Below are 15775 nucleotides of genomic sequence, written 5' to 3'. Positions count from 1 at the left end.
TGTGCACCACAGCTACAGAGCCTGTGTTCTAGAGCCCAGGAGCTGCAACTACTGAGCCCACATGCTGCAACTCACACACCCTAGAGCCCATGCTCTGTAACAACAGAAGCCACCTCAATGAGACTACAAAGCCACTACAAACCACTAGAGAGTAGTCCTTGCTCTATGCAACTAGAGAAAAGCCTGTACAGCAATGAAGACCCAGCACAGCCAAAAATAAATAAAATTTTAAAAATAAAAATAAATGCACTCACCTTAATTTAAAAATACATTTTTTGTGAAGAAATGCTAACCATTATCTGAGCCTTCAGCCACTCATAGTAGTAAAATCAAAGATCACTGATCAGAAATAATCATAAAAAACATAATAATGAAAAAGTCTGAAATACTGCAAGAATTGCCAAAATGTGACACAGAGATATGAAGTGAACACATGCAGTTTAAAAAATGGCATCAATAGACTTGCTCAATGCAGGGTTGTCAAAAAGCTAAACCTATAAAGAAAGTAATATTGTAAAGCACATAAAGAGGAGTAAAATTTTTAAAAGTATGCCTATAAATACTTGTCAGCCCAAGGTAAATTCAAATTTTCCTTCCTGGAACTTTCCTTTCTGGAACCTTCTTCCCAAATATTCTCCATCCGAAGTTAGTTAAATCCCCAGATGCTCAACCCACCCATATGGAGGGCTGACTGTACTTAGAAGTCATCCACTAATACATGGTAACTGAAGCTACAGAGAATGAATGAAATCATCCAGGAATAATGTGAACAGCAGAAGAGAATGAGAAAAAAAGTCACACAGGTGAAAATTAAGTGAGAGGGATGTAGCAAATGGAAGGAAGGAGTTTTCATGGAAAAGTAATCAACAGTGTTGACTACCAAAGGGTTTACATAAGATTTTAAAAACGTCCATTTGATTTGCGTCAATTGAGATGTCACTCATTTTCTTAAAATACTGAAAGAAAAAGGAAATATTAAACGTGTTTTCTCAAGGACAATAGAGAGCTAGTATTTCATATAAAAAGAAGCCAGCTCAAAAACAAGTGTCTAAAACCTGGTGAAAGTGAAGTCATTCAGTTGTGTCCAACTCTTTGTGATCCCATGGACTGTAGCCTACCAGGCTCCTCAGTCCGTGGAATTTTCCAGGCAAGAGTACTGGCTGCTGCTGCTACTGCTGCTAAGTCGCTTCAGTCGTCCGACTCTGTGCGACCCCATAGACAGCAGCCCACCAGGCTCCGCCGTCCCTGGGATTCTCCAGGCAAGAACACTGGAATGGGTTGCCATTTCCTTCTCCAGGGGATCTTCCCAACCCAGGGATTGAACCCGAGTTTCCCGCATTGCAGGCTGACACTTTACCGTCTGAGCCACCAGGGAAAACCTGATAAGAGCATATCTAATAATGATATCAAAGGACACAAGCAGGAATTTAATGAAGACTCAGTGCTAGAGCAAATGTGATCACCAATCTAACATTAACTCTTTTTCCACAGGATTATTATACATTGCTAATGAGAATATTAATTAACATAATCAACTACAGTGGTCACTTGGAATCATCTAGCAAAATGTTAATAATTTGTGTTACAAGTGTCCATTTTCTAACCTGAAATTCTATACCTAAAAATTTATCCTGCAGAATATACTTGTATTGAACAAAATGATATGTACAAGATTACTCATTACAGCACTGTCTGAAGCGGAAAAAGACTGGAAATAACCCAACTATACATCAAGACACAACTTTATAGTATATCCATACAAACTACGTATCTGTGAAAAAAAATTAGGATGTTCTCTATGTACTGATATGAAACTCTTTTGGATATAGATATATAAAGCAAAAAATAAAAGTACAGAAAAGTGTGAAGTTACTTTTGGTCTGTAAAAGCAGGAAAAATAGAATACTATTCGTATTTCTTTGAATATAAATGAAGTATCTGGAGAGCTAAGAATCTAGAACAGTGGTTACCTACAGAGGAGATGGTGGACAGGACAGGATGGTGGAAAAGAATAAGACCTCACAGTTAACATTTTCATGGTTTATGAACCACGAGAGTATATGACCAACTCGAAAATTGAGCTAAAAAACGGTTTCAATTTTGAATGTAATGATTTCTAGACTCAAGATTAAAAGGTGACAGAAATAAATAGTAGAGTTTAAGCTTCTTCTATTTTCTCCGTGAAGCAACTGAAAGAATAAGGAGAAATGAAAGGGTTGAAAACGGTATAAGGAGCTAGAAGAAAACGGCATTGAAACAGAAGCTGTAGAGAATGAAATTGGGAGCTGTGGAAAATACACTAGACATGACTAAGAATTCTACATATTAAAAAAAAAAGATACGTTGACCATGTTCAGTAAAATACGTGCCACCTAGAACTGTGTCATCTTGTGGAAAGAGGATATGTAAAAGTCATCTTTTAGGATAATTTACATAGGCACATGACATGAAGAAATGCCAAACCAGATCAATCCCTGATCCCCACCGCCCGCCCCATTCTTAGTCCCTGGTGTATTTCCAGAGCCTAGCACAGTGCCTGGCACAGGCTGACCCTCAAAAATTCAACAATTCAATAAATCCATTAACTTTGGCCTTAAGGGAAATCAAGAAAGCAGCCCTTTGCATCAAGGTCAGAACAACGGAATCTGTCCTGTTTCTGTACGCCATTTTCAATATGCGAAGGGAGTGTCAGATTTACCGAGAAGCAGACAAGGGAAAGAAGAGTCTCTCCGACAGAGATCATAAAGACTGCGTTTCCTGAACCCTTCGCCTCTCAAAATCCCGGACTCCTTCCCAGCCTGGAGAATGTGGGTAAACGACTGGGGACGTGGTCCGACCGGCCCGGTAAAATGAAAGAATGTTGGTCGCTCAGTCGCCTCCGACAGCAAGGACTGTAGCCTGCCAGGCTCCTCTGTCCATGGAATTCTCCAGGCAATTCTCTGGAATACTGGAGTGGGTGCCATGCCCTCCTCCAGAGGATCTTCCTCACCCAGGAATCCAACCCGAGTCTCCTGCATTGAAAGTAGATTCTTTATCGCCTGAGCCACCAGGGAAGCCCAAGAGGTACCCTGGATCGGGAAAGTGAAAGTGAAGTCGCTCAGTTGTGTCCGACTCTGCGACCCTATGGACTGTAGCCTGCACCAGGCTCCCCTATCCATGGGATTTTCCAGGCAAGAGTACTGGAGTGGGTTGCCATTTTCTCCTCCAGGGGATCTTCCTGACCCAGGGATCGAACCCAGGTAACCTGGATTGGGAAGGAGGCCACAAATCCTTCATTCGTTCAGCCCCCCATGTTTCCCCCCTTAGATGGCTCGCCGCGGAGTGTTCTGAATGTTCACGTACCCTTGTGTGTGTCACACATACTGATTAACGGTTCACGACACTCTTAAAATCACAGACAGAATGGCCGAGCAGCCACACACACACACACACGCGGCGTCAGACGAAAGCACCTCTGCCTTCGGCATTCCCAGAATACTCTGCGTCTTACACTGGGGACGGGAGGGGCGGGGGAGGGAATATAAATTATGCGCCTGCGCAAAGCGTAGGTTAAGGTTTCCTAACGGCTAGAAATTCTGCACACGCGCAAATTGTAGGCGGACGCTTCAAGCTGTTTATATACGGGGAGGATCGCTCCTACACGCTCGGCCTCGGATATAGCCAATGAAAAGTTTTTGCTTTTTAGTGCTGTTACATAATGACACAAGGGTTCCTTGGTGGCTCAGCCATACAGAATCCGCCTGCCATGCAGGAGACGCTGGTTTGATCCCTGGGTCGGGAAGATCCCGTGGAGAAGGAAATGACTACCCACTCCAGTATTCTTGCCTGGAGAATCCCATGGACGGTGAAGTCTGGGGTCGCAGAGTCGGACACGACTGAAGCGACTGAGCACGCACGCATAATGACACATGGGGAAAAAGCCAAGATGTATTAATAAAAGGTTTCTATTGTGGCTGTAAGTCTGCCGCATTCGATTTTCAACTTTTTTTTTCCTCCTACTTCCAAAGACAAAAAACACAAAGATTTTAAAAATAAGATTTTTTATTAGCGGGCAGTGCCAGCGGCGGGGCGCTGAAAAGCCTGAAAATGAACAGACCCTCACTCGCAAGCCTATTCCACCAACCCACTCTAGTCTTAAGTCCCCGATATCTTTATCTCAGCTTCAAATGGGTTCTTGGGCCATAGAGCCTTCATCGAGAGAACTCACGCGATTAGACGCGGGAGAAATAGCTTCAGTGCGACGCTGACGAATGACAATTCTCAGATACTCCCGGCCTGTCCCTGTTGTTTCACCAGCCACAGTGCTCCTGCCCCAGGTGGCTCCGCCCCTTTACCCTCTCCAGCATTAATTATGCTGCCCGCGAGCCTTGCTTGCAGACTGCTTTGCGGCTTCCTGCGGGGACCCACTCCCACGTAGTACTCCCATGTAGTGTGCCACGACATCCGGGAGACTCTCCTCGAGAGGAGATGCGCGGCCGACTCCTCCTCCCGGCACCCAGTGCCTGGGACGTGGCCTTCCCCGTGGCGCGATGGCGACTGGGGGTAACCCAAGAAGGGCTGACCTGGAGGAGAGTTTTCTGTTCCCCGAATGCGTCCAGGATTCGGAGCCGGAACTGACCCTCCAAGACTAGCTGTGGGAGCTGCAGCAGCGGCGGGAGGGGAAGGAACGACGGCGGTAGCGGCGACGGCAGGAGAGGCGGCGGCAGAAGTTAGGGCCAGCCAGCAGGTGCTCCCGGCCCGTACGCCAATACTGCTTAGTGTTGGTGCATCACCAGCGCGCTCTGCGCCTTCAGGCGAGCCAGGAACAGTTCCTGGAGGTGGTGAGCGCCGCTCTGCGGTGGCCGGAACCCGCCCTGGTGCTGTACAAGGTGGAGCTGCTGGATCGGCCCGACGTCCTGCTGCTGCACCTGCCCGGCCCGGTGGGCCCCAAGCAGCTGATCGTGTTGAGAAGCAAGGTGGACCTTATGCCCCAGGACACTCCCGACTACCAGCAGCGACTCCAGGAGCGACTGTGGGATGGCTATCGGCGCCGGGCTCCTGCCGCCCCGTGGCTACCGAAGGCCACAACATCTCAACGGGTACAGGCCACCGGATGGGGAGGAGAATGCGAATGTTCCGTCCAAGATCCGCACGGTACTCTGAGACATGCGGCTTATCAGCGCCAAGACTGCTTATGGAGTTGAGGAGTTGATCTCCGCGCTCCAGCGCTCCTGGCGCTACCGCGGTGACGTCTACCTGGTTGGTGCCACCTGCGCTGGCAAGTCAACTCTTTTCAGTACGCTTCTGGAGTTCAATTACTGGATCGCCAAGGGCGCTGAAGCTATCGACAGGGCCACCATCTCCCCTCGGGCTGGATAGCCTTGGGGCACCCATCTCCTTCGTTCTCATAAAAGTTGTAAGTCTGATTATGTTTCAGGCACCTAATTCTGTATCCTTCAATGTCCAGCAGGGGCTAGTGGGATGCTTCCCTCTAAAAAAATTCTCTCCCTACTTTGGTCACATTTCTCTTCCATATCAGCTTAGTGCTTGTAAATTCAGTATAGGTTGTAGTAACTTTTCAGTAGAAATAATTAGAATACTCTGATGTTCAAGCCACTGTTCTAAACACTGAACCAGGGGACATGGTTCAGTGAACCAGGGGACAAAGCAGTGTCTGCTCTCTTGGAGGTTTCCCTTGTAGCTTTAGTCCTTTGTTTCTCCAGAAAATCCTTTACTCTCTACACCTCCTCCACTCCTGTCTTCCTCTTTATATCTTGAGTTTACTCATGAGAATACTATACAGATTTTTTTTTTATTATTATTTACTTATTTCGGGTTGTGCTGGGTCTTTGTTGCTGTGTGTGGGCTTTCTCTAGTTGCAGCCAATGGGGACTACTCTTCATTGCAGTGCAGGGGGCTTCTCTTGTTGATCACAGGCTCTAGGGTACATGGGCTTCATGAGTTACCCCTCCCAGGCTCTAGAGCACTGGCTCAGTAGTTTTGGCACACAGGCTTTGTTGCTCCACAGCATGTGAAATCTTCCCAAGATGGGGGATGGAATCCATGTCCCCTGAATTGGCAGGTGGATTTTATCCATTGTACCACCAGGGAAGTCCCTACTATACAGATTTAACATTTGAATTCTTCACTAATGCAATATGATTTGTGGCTTTGTTGAGAAGAAACGTCAAATATGTGGCTTTAAGAAACATCTGTAATAATTGCAAAATAGGTGCTTCTAAGACCTTGTTTTTATTTCAGTTTTATATTGGTTGGTAGATTTGCATTGTATAAAATAAGTTCCTTCTTTCTTTCTTAAGGGAAACCAGTCAGCTTGGTTTACAGTTGTGGCTTCCAACTTTCTTCCTGTTTTGTTGGAAAAGGTGGATACTATATATCAGAAGAAGCACACGGGTCATACGCTACTGAAGGTGAGCCAACATGATTTGATGGTTGAATAGTTAGGTTAATACACCCTGGTAGTCCCACAGCCCTGATAAAAAGCCTTTGTTGGACAGAACCATCTTTGTTACACCATCAGCTAGCTCTCCCTGACCTTGTTCACCTTGAGGATTTGGGGTATAAAGTGAGATGGGCTCTGATAAGAAAGGGGATGTTGGATTGGACTGATCCCAGGATACTGACAGAGCTGGGTTTTCTCTAGGTGACACTGTCCAATATGGTAGCCTTATGTGGCTAAATAGCCAACATGTGGCTATTTCAATAAGTTAATTAAAATTAAATAAACTTTAAAATTTAGTTCTTTACTTGCACTAGCCACTTTTCAACTGCCCAGTGGTCACATCATTTCAAAAAGTTGCACTGGATAGAGTGAGATGTTGGTTTTTCTCACAACTGGGTGATGCTCCTGGCATGTAGTGGGTGGAGGCCAGAGATGATGCTAAACATAATGCGTGCACAGGACAGCCCTTCACAACAGGGAATTATCTGGTCCACATGTGAGTAGTGCTGAGCTTAGAAGCCCTTGTCTGGGTAGAAAAGCTCTCCTCCCACGTTCTTAATCACAGATACTTAGAGACTATCGTACGTCTTCTCTCCTGCTTACTTGAGCCTTCCTTTGACCTGTTAAGCAGCGTGAAAATTTCTCTGATCTTTCAAAAACAAAACAAAACTCAGTGTCCCACTCCTTCCTCTTCTTTACAATCAAGTTGACTTCTCCTCACCTCCCATCCTCTGCAGTCCCTGCTGTGCCCTTTTTGTGCCACTGAAATTGTTCCAAGTTCACCAGAAACTGAATGGGGCCTATTTATAGTTCTTTAACTAGACCTGCATACACACTGTTGGCTAGCCTGTAGTGTATGATGGTTAAGATCACTGGAGCTAGGCTGGGTTCAAATCCTACTCTGCTCCACCACTTAGTGAAGCTGTGTGACTTTAGGCGAGTTTCCTTTACCTCTGTCTGCTGTGACCACACCATGAGGTTGTGGAGAAGATCCAGAGCCAGGGCACCGCTGTCACTGCTGTGTAAGTGTTTGTGGTGATGAGGAGGGGTTGGGACATAGCTCCTGCAAAAACACCAGGTGCATCCAATGCAGATGTGATTTACAGTAATGAAGGCTCATACAACTAAAAATAGGTCAAAATGCACACCTGCCTTTCAACCAGAATAAAACCAACCTGACTTCAGAAGCAAATGCTTCTTTCTCTCTGGACTAAAAAAGCCAGAGTGAAATTAAGACTCCATTGAAATAACTGGCCTAAAGTTGATGCTCCAGACACATGTAGGATTTGAGGGGAGGGCTCCACCTTGATGCATCTGTGTAGTCTTCAGGGTGGACTCACTGATGCTTCTCAAAGCGACACCCAGGCTTCTCTCCCCTCGTAATACAGTTTCTTGGGCCACTCTGTGCCTCCTCCTTGCCTTCTGGTTTTCATTCATCTCCGAAGTCAAAGTCAATCCTGCCTCCTAATCATCACTGAGACCAGCCTCACAGCCCAAACTGTAGCCTGCTTTCTGAGATTATGAGGTATAATCTAGACTCGTTTTATTGTCTTCCTCCCACCCCCACCCCACTACAGCTGTAGTTCTCAACCAGGTTGACTCTTACCGCAAGGCAACATTTGCCAAAGCCTGGAGACAGTTTTGGTTTTCACAACCTGATGGACACTGAGTAGAGGCTGCTAAAGGTCATGCAGTACACAGGACAGCCTCCTCCGACAAAAAATTATTCAGCCTAAAAGGTCAATAGTGCTGAGGTTGCAAACCCTACACTACACAAATTTTTCCAAAATACAAAGCAGGTCAAGTATTGTTTTATTCTTTTCTCTTTCCTGCATATAATTCCTTGTTAGTCCCACATTACTGAGAGAAATCTCAACTGATAGCCTCATCACTATTACACACACACACACACGTACACCTAACATACTCTACACACTTAAACTACAGTTCTCTGAACTCATCATCCTTTTTCCAGTTTTTTGTCTGTACATGATTCTAACCCACAATACCTTTGCACTGAGTACTCTGTTTTTCAAAATTCTGCTCATGTTTTCCTTGACCAAATCACATTAATTACTCTCTTCACAACCATAGTACTTAATAGATGACTCACATCACTTTTCTTACCCTATAAATTATTTACTTGCTACTTCCACCTTCTGATTTCCTGTGGGATCAGGGACCATATTGTAACATCTTTGTGTCCTTAGGGCTAAACACAGAGAGATCTATTAATACTTCCAATACATGGAAACACTTGTAAACACAGAGCTGAATCTTACCCATTTGCCATGTACCCTTCAATTCTAATGAGGCAGGGAGTAACTTCTGTCTAGCTAGGCCTGTAAGAACTAAGGTGTTTGGAAGGTTGTTGCCTTAATTGCCCAGTTACTATGTCTAAAGCTTTATGGAGGGCTGTCAAAACAGTGTAAGCTATTAAAACAAGATTCTTCTGTCTGGAGGTGACCACCAGATGGATGCCATGGGGACCTTGTCACTGGGATCCATAGGCTTCATCCTGTCACAGAGCTCCTGGCCTTTTCATTTGATCTAGAAGTGATTGAGGGTCTTTATCAATATTTTAATGTTTAAAAGGGTTTTATTATTGATACCTGTACAGTACTATTGTTATCAGTGCCTTACTTAATATTAGAGTTATCAGGGGTTTCATTTGAATTTCCAAATAACTTCATCTCTCCCAATGGAAGGTTCCAATGGGTGGAGAAGAAAGAATGGCAGGATTTCCTCCTCTTGTTGCTTAAGACATCACATTAGATGAAGGATTTGAGGAATCTGAAGCAGTGGCTGACATCAAGTTCTCCTCTGCAGGTAATTTTACACCAAGCACTTTTCAAAAGGGGAATAATGTAGACTTCCTGATGTTTTGGGCTTCCCTGGTGGCTCAGACAGTAAAGAAACTGCCTGCAGTGTGGGAGACTTGGGTCTATCCCTGGTTCAGGAAGATCCCCTGGATCTTCCTGGGAACTGGCAACCCACTCCAGTATTCTTGCCTGGAGAATCTCATGGACGGAGGAGCCTGGTGGGTTACAGTCTACGTGGTCCCAAAGAGTTGGACACGACTGAGCGACTAACACATACACATTGATGTTTAGCATATTTTTATGGTCGTGTATAAAAATCTATTTTATGCATAAAAATACTCATGTATATGTTGCCTTAACCGACATTAACTGAAAATTTTAAGAAATACGTGCTAGATTATTCATAAGATGCAAGCTACTCTGAAAATGAATCTGTACATTTTCAAAAATGCATTGTATGCTTTAAAAAAAAAATGGAGTGAGGCAGCAGTAGCTTCCCTTGGGTCTCCACCTGGAGCTGTGTTTGGTGTTTTTAATAGGATGGTTGCTAACACCATCTTATTCTGTTGTGTGTCTACATAGGTTGGGTAGCAGTAAGGCCAAAGTTTAAGGACTGCACCTCTGATGCTATATACCTCAAGGGACAGTTCTGACATTATACAATCTGCAGAAAAAAGAAAAAAAGATAGCTGTATGAAGCTGATCTGTTCACACTGAAGATCAACTATATAGAATATACTGTGTACATCACATTGCATTTTATTAAATATCGCTATAATAAAGCCCCCTCACCCTTTTTAAACTACCAAGGACCATGCCTCTTTTTAATGAATTGAGTTTGTAAACACATTTTTTTTAGTAGGGCATGTACATGTGCGTATCTGTGATTCAAACATACCTAAAAAGGAGTTCTGTTACATTCAGGTTTCTCCCACTAGTATTTGTTATTGAGACCAGATGGCATTTCTTATTTAGAATCTAAAGAGCAGCTTAGCAGTTGGTGTAAGAGAAAATGGCAGAAAGTCAATGTCCCCAAAATATACTGGCTTAAATGAAAGAGAAATAAGTGGCTGTGCTTCAAGCAGTCAGCCAAGCACCCAACTGCAGAACACTCCATGGCTTCCATCTCTGGGTCTAAGGTGGTTGCTCAGGTTGTCATCCTTACACAGCAATGAGAAGAGAGTGAAGAGCACGCAGCTACCTTACTGAAAAAAGGGGAAAAGCTGGAAGTTGCCCACATCACAGTGTCCAGTGGGCAACAGTTCCATGGCCACCCCCCCCCCGCCCCCCCACCCCCCACATAGGGAAGCTGGAGGATGTAGACAGAAATGCAGTCAGATTTTTATTAAGGGAAGAAACAGTGAAAGAAATCTGGAAAACACGTAGAAGTTTCCTTTACATAATCTAAATGTACCTGAATATCTTAAAAAATGATTTATATCTTTTTGGTATCTGAGATCTATTCTGCAAGGATAAGAGCACTTCAACTATTTTCTCAGCATTTGCCTGTAAACACTGTACATAAAACATTACACCAGTCAGAAGTCTGTACCTTTTGTATTCTTAGTTGAGTAAGTGGCACTATAGCTGTGGACAATGAATTGGTGAGTCAAGTCCCAGGTCCCAGTGTTGAGATAGATGCTCGTGGAGTAGCCTGGCCTGAAATGCAGATCCATGAACTTCCTGTAGACTCAGGTTTACCATGAACTTAATACTCCAGGTTCTCTGTCAACAGGTACACTCTAGCCCCCTTCTCACTAAGTAAGTCATTGTTGGATAAATGGTATTTTAAAATGAAACTGGTAAAAAACAAAACAAAACAAAAAAAAACTTCATAGATCTCACTTTCATCATGTTTCAAAGTGAATACTATTGGCATATTGGGGAAGGTGGTACTATATGTGCATCCTTCGTCCCTAGATACTAAATGCCACTAGCATGTAGCATAAATACCCTGCCCCATTACTCACTGTGACATTGGAGAGCCCCCCTGGCGTTTCCAGACCCGCCCTCTAGAGGGTGGTGGCTTCCCACGTTGAGAAAATGATTGATAGTTGATTTCTAGTTTATTTTGGAGAGAATGAAATACTGTTAACTTTACAAGTTAAAATTGTGACCATTATATTTCTATGTACTGTTCATAGTTTGTAGCTTAGTCCTGAATCTAGACAAGAAGATAATATGGTAAATGTGCATTTTAGAAAAATACAGAACCCAAAAACTGATGCTGTTATTTACCTGAAAACTTACAGGCTTTTAGACATCTTGACAAAGATTCCATTTTTAAATGTTCAGAGTTTATATCCTCAGGTCTCTCTTACTTCTAATATTCAATGGTTATGGTTAGATTGAGGCATATCCAAGTGTTCCAAGGTATCTTGCTAAGTTTCAAACAGTACAATTTACTAGGTAAATTTCAGTTTCACTGGTTGTGTTAGTTAATCTCTTTGGGTCTTCATTTTCTCATCTATAAAATGAGGGAATGACACCAAATATTTCTCAGTCCTTTTTGATTCTCAGCAAAAGCAGACAGGAAAGCCAAGAAAGGTTGGTTACAAGACCTCAGATGAAAAAGGCCCTCTGAGCATAGACGGTGGAGACGGTTCTAGGATTTGCTATTAATTTATAACACATTCAGTCAACCTAGTGCAGCGCAGAATGATAGCCCAGTTGCTCTCTCCAATTGATCCAGTGTGGATTTGCTTTAAGAAAGTTCTCTTACTGTGTTGGCTTCTGAGCAACAGCCAGCTAACTGATACTTCCTAATCCACTGATCTCAGGATGAAGACTGACTTCCTATCTCTAATCATTTATACTGTGGCAACACCCAGCAATCAGGAGAGTAGATATTAATGGCAAGGTGTCAGGACAGCCCCTCATGTCCACAGAACAGGGGTTGTTTTGAGGGACTAGAAAATGATTAAGCAAATTTGATACTAGTTCGTTTACTTGGTTCTGCAGACTTGTGTTCAGCATGTCACCTCTTTTGTATTCATGACACCTTAGAAGAAGTAAAAAATGTGCAATCAAAGAGCTTTTTGACTTCTGTGATATTAAATGCAGTTTTATCTTTTTAAAGTTCCATTATCTTTCCTCCCTTCTGTAAAACACAGCATTTTCTTCAAAGTTTCTGAGACAAAGTGATGTTTAACACATTTTGGTTTTCATCACTATAACCAGCAAGCCCTACCAATCACCGGGGCTTTACTGTGTAGTTCCCAGTGTCTTATTTGTCTCTGTTACTTGCAACACTTCCATGACAACCGAGAAGTGCAGCACAGACGCAATCCTGTGTGCTTGTGCTTCTTGCTCACTCACTCTCTGCTAAATGGAAATCAAGGCTGGTTTCCTGCAGATAACTAACTTGGAGCTCCAGCGGCGCCAGACATGGCAGACCTCTTATTGCTTCACAGAGTAGGCACCCCGTGCTCCAGATGAGGTGAGCTGTTTTGTAGACAGCCTCTGATCATTTACCCTGGCTTCCCTCCCACCTGGCTGTGTCTTGTGGAGCAACAATCATTTCCATTCTTTCTCAGACTTCTCCATTTTCTCTTGGCTGCTCTCCTCCCGGAGGAATTGTTTTGTCTCAAATGTCAAAAAGTGACGCTTAAACAATAAAAACAGACTTCGGACTCGTGTGAACCCAACAGATAGCACCTCTGCCTGCTCTTAATGTCTCTGTCATGTTGTCTGTCCCACTGATGCCTGGTAGTGGGTGGGAATGGCTCGAGATTAGTATTTTAACATCATATAGGAATGATGCTTCACTTTGTACCTTCATGTCAAAGACCATCAATATTTTCTCATTTAGAACAGAAGTTTCATGATATGAGTATTTTTAGGTCTCGACCATCCTTAAAAAACTCATGTCTTGGAGCCGCAGGTTCCTGTTTTTCAGAAGCTTCCTTTTGCTTCTCAAACAATTCTCAGAATTTAACCTGGTGGAAGCATTTGGCTGTAGTATTCTCACTGGTAGGTATAAGATGATGCTTAATCACAGATACTGTCAGTACCTCTGGCCAGGAACATTGGTAGAGCTGAGAAAACTGAGGCCAGACACACACACACACACACACACACACACACACACACACACACGTGCTAGAGACCACATCATCAGGTGATTTTGAACATGAGAGATTACCAAAACCCTTCCTAAGTTTTCAGTAAGTCCCTGGAAAACAGCCAGCATGAATGAATGAATTAGGAAAAAGAACTTTTTTGTTTTGGCAGTTGGTTTTGCCTTCCCTAAAAAATAGCAAGACAGCAGAATTAAATTTGCTTAGTAGCACTGATACTTTTCTAGTGTTTCTTCCTATCCTGCCTAAAGAACCTCAGGACAGTTGTATTTGAGGCTATTCACAGAAATGGGAATATCAGACCACCTGACCTGCCTCTTGAGAAACCTATATGCAGGTCAGGAAGCAACAGTTAGAACTGGACATGGAACAACAGACTGGTTCCAAATAGGAAAAGGAGTACGTCAAGGCTGTATACTGTCACCCTGCTTATTTAACTTCTATGCAGAGTACATCATGAGAAACGCTGGGCTGGAAGAAGCACAAGCTGGAATCAAGATTGCCGGGAGAAATATCAATAACCTCAGATATGCAGATGACACCACCCTTATGGCAGAAAGTGAGGAGGAACTAAAAAGCCTCTTGATGATGGTGAAAGAGGAAAGTGAAACAGTTGGCTTAAAGCTCAACATTCAGAAAACGAAGGTCATGGCATCTGGTCCCATCACTTCATGGGAAATAGATGGGGAAACAGTGGAAACAGTGTCAGACTTTATTTTTTTGTGCTCCAAAATCACTGCAGATGGTGATTGCAGCCATGAAATTAAAAGATGCTTACTCCTTGGAAGGAAAGTTATGACCAACCTAGATAGAAGGCAGTGGCACCCCACTCCAGTACTCTTGCCTGGAAAGTCCCATGGACAGAGGAGCCTGGAAGGCTGCAGTCCATGGGGTCGCTGAGGGTGGGACACGACTGAGCGACTTCACTTTCACTTTTCACTTTCATGCATTGGAGAAGGAAATGGCAACCCATTCCAGTGTTCTTGCCTGGAGAATCCCAAGGAAGGGGGAGCCTGGTGGGCTGCCGTCTATGGGGTCGCACAGAGTCGGACATGACTGAAGTGACTTAGCAGCAGATAGCATATTGAAAAGCAGAGACATTACTTTGCCAACAAAAGTCCATCTAGTCAAGGCTATGGTTTTTCCAGTAGTCATGTATGGATGTGAGAGTTGGACTGTGAAGAAAGCTGAGCATCGAGGAATTGATGCTTTTGAACTGTGGTGTTGGAGAAGACTCCTGAGAGTCCCTTGGACTGCAAGGAGATCCAACCAGTCCATTCTTAAGGAGATCAGCCCTGGGATTTCTTTGGAAGGAATGATGCTAAAGCTGAAACTCCAGTACTTTGGCCACCTCATGCAAAGAGTTGACTCATTGGAAAAGACTCTGATGCTGGGAGGGACTGGGGGCAGGAGGAAAAGGGGACGACAGAGGATGAGATGACTGGATGGCATCACCGACTCGATGGATGTAAGTTTGAGTGAACTCCAGGAGTTGGTGATGGACAGGGATGCCTGGTGTGCTGCAATTCATGGGGTCGCAGAGTCGGACACGACTGAACTGAACTGAACAGTTACTATGATCATATGATAACCCATAGAGCGCCTATTTCTTTATAGTCTTTTAATACTACGAATAGATCTTACTTAACCATGTACAATGAGCCTGGCACTTTTAAGCACTTTACATTAACTGAATCCTTACAACAACCCCATGCTGGAAGTATTGTTATTACCTGCATTTAGAGATTGCAAGCTAAGGTTCATGTAAGCCCAGAATTGAGGCGTGATTGATCTGTGATTCCAAACAAACCCAAGCAGTTGTGCTCCAGCACCTTGTGGGTTTAATTATACAGTAAAACTTTATATTTTCCTCTTCTGATATACAGTTCTCTGGATTTTAATATATGTATAAGCTCATTAACCACCATAATAAAAATACGGAACAGTTCTAACAGCACCCAATTTTATAATCACCACACAACAGTCCCTGTATATACTAGAATCCATCTCAAATCTAAGGTGACAACTTTTCAACCTTAGGAGGGACACATCTCAGAAAAGCAACCCATATTGAAGATCTCAAAGGTAGTTACTGCCACTTAGTTCTCTCTTTAGCTTCCTTTGAATCCTCCCATATATAATTCCAGCCTAAGAATATTCCTCAGAGCTAGCATGTGAGTGTGAGATGGGCTGCACCCTTGCTAACTTCAGCAGTGTTGTCCAAACTGTGTCCCACTGTGAATTGTGTGCTGTCTTACCACCTCAGATAGTTTTAAATCAAAAGTGCTTTCATGACTGGCTGGGAATCTTTACACATTGCTAGTAAGCTTTGCCAAGTACCACGGACAGATCACAGCATGAGTGGAGATCCTGACCCACAATTCTGATTAACAGGAAATTACACACACAGGAAATTTGGAATGCAAATACAC

At 43.6% G+C, this 15775-nt stretch overlaps 1 pseudogene; it reads left to right on the top strand.

Annotated features, from left to right (window-relative positions):
- Positions 1–4056: 4056 nt before the first annotated feature.
- On the top strand, positions 4057–10042 carry LOC129657245 (nitric oxide-associated protein 1-like; annotated as a pseudogene).
- The last annotated feature ends 5733 nt before the right edge of the window (positions 10043–15775 follow it).

The sequence above is a fragment of the Bubalus kerabau genome, chromosome 7, assembly GCF_029407905.1.
Source record: "Bubalus kerabau isolate K-KA32 ecotype Philippines breed swamp buffalo chromosome 7, PCC_UOA_SB_1v2, whole genome shotgun sequence".
Classification (NCBI taxonomy): Eukaryota; Metazoa; Chordata; class Mammalia; order Artiodactyla; family Bovidae; genus Bubalus; species Bubalus kerabau.
This window is presented reverse-complemented; position numbering and strand designations above follow the sequence as displayed.